General features: G+C 52.5%; 1 non-coding gene across 1 annotated transcript; it reads right to left on the minus strand.

Moving 5' to 3' along the window:
• Window positions 1-490: 490 nt before the first annotated feature.
• On the minus strand, window positions 491-563 carry Trnat-ugu (transfer RNA threonine (anticodon UGU)). The gene has a single exon. It is a non-coding gene; the product is annotated as a tRNA-Thr (tRNA).
• Window positions 564-1,182: the final 619 nt, after the last annotated feature.

Consider the following 1,182-nt stretch of genomic DNA (forward strand, 5'->3'; position numbering starts at 1 on the left):
TCCAAGTCCAGCCTGACCTTCGAGAACTTTTGACATGACCATTTTAGAATCCGTAACAAACTATCACTTATTGTCCCTCTGCCACCTTATCTGGTGGCATGTCCCACAGAATCCAGTTCACCAGAAAGAGACCAAAATGGAGTCCGGGGACAAGAGCAGAGGTGTGGCAATGGCCTGCCTGGCTTTCCTCCAGCTGGGGAGCTCAGCTTGGCTTGGAGGATGGGGGAGGGTGCCCTGTGGCAGGGTCAGGATGTGGTGGAGTCACTCACTCACAGTCAGCCGAGGTCAGATCCAGGTTTCATTCAGCACTTTTGATTTTTGACACAGTCCCAAGAGGTGGGTTCTGAGAGGCTGAGCTTCAAGTTCAAGGTCACAGGCGTGAACATTGCTGAGCCTGAACATGCCTCAGTCCTTTTCAAAGTCTCATTTCCATAAGGAAAGCATCAGCTGGCAGGATATTGCTGTTTTTTTTTTTTAAATTTTGTTTTTTTGGTGATGCTGGGGATTGAACCCAGGGCCTTGTGCATACAAGGCAAGCACTCTACCAACTGAGCTACAACCCCAGCTCCCGACATTGCTGTTTTAATCCTTGGGGCACAACAGTGTCTAGAGCACTGCCTGGGACCTGGCACTGCTCAGCGCCTTTCCTGTGTGGCTGGAAGGAGAGGTGGACGGATGAAGGAAGGAATGGGTGGGTGAAAGATGGATGGACAGTGAGGAAGGGACAGATGGACAGGTGGAATGCTGGTGGGCAGGCTGGTGTTGTGTGCCTGCAGATGGATGGATAGGGCAGTTAAGGAGGCCACACAAGGGCCCTTGGTGCTTTCATATTTGCCTGATTTGTGGTTCCTGAATTGGACTTCTAAACCTGGCCAATAAGTTAAAAGCCACACATGGTCTTTAATAGAGAGCGGGAGCAGGAGGAGCACTAGCTGCTTGTGCAAGCCTCTCCTTGCCTGATGGAACGTGGACAATTAGGGCAGAGGAACTTGTGGTGTACCTAAAACAGCCAGCAGAGACACTGGGGCCACACCTGTCCCCTGGGTGTCCCCAGTGCAATGGCTGGGCAGCAGGCTGTGCCCACACTCCCTGGCCGTCAAAGCTGGGTCCTCAGGTGCTATCCCTCTGAGTTATGGTGGAGGAGCATCTCATTTCCTGAGCTGCTGGCACCACCCCTCCACT

Source organism: Marmota monax, unplaced genomic scaffold (genome assembly GCF_021218885.2).
Source record: "Marmota monax isolate L192 unplaced genomic scaffold, Marmota_monax_Labrador192_F-V1.1 WCK01_AAM20220418_F8-fsc00200, whole genome shotgun sequence".
Lineage (NCBI taxonomy): Eukaryota > Metazoa > Chordata > Mammalia > Rodentia > Sciuridae > Marmota > Marmota monax.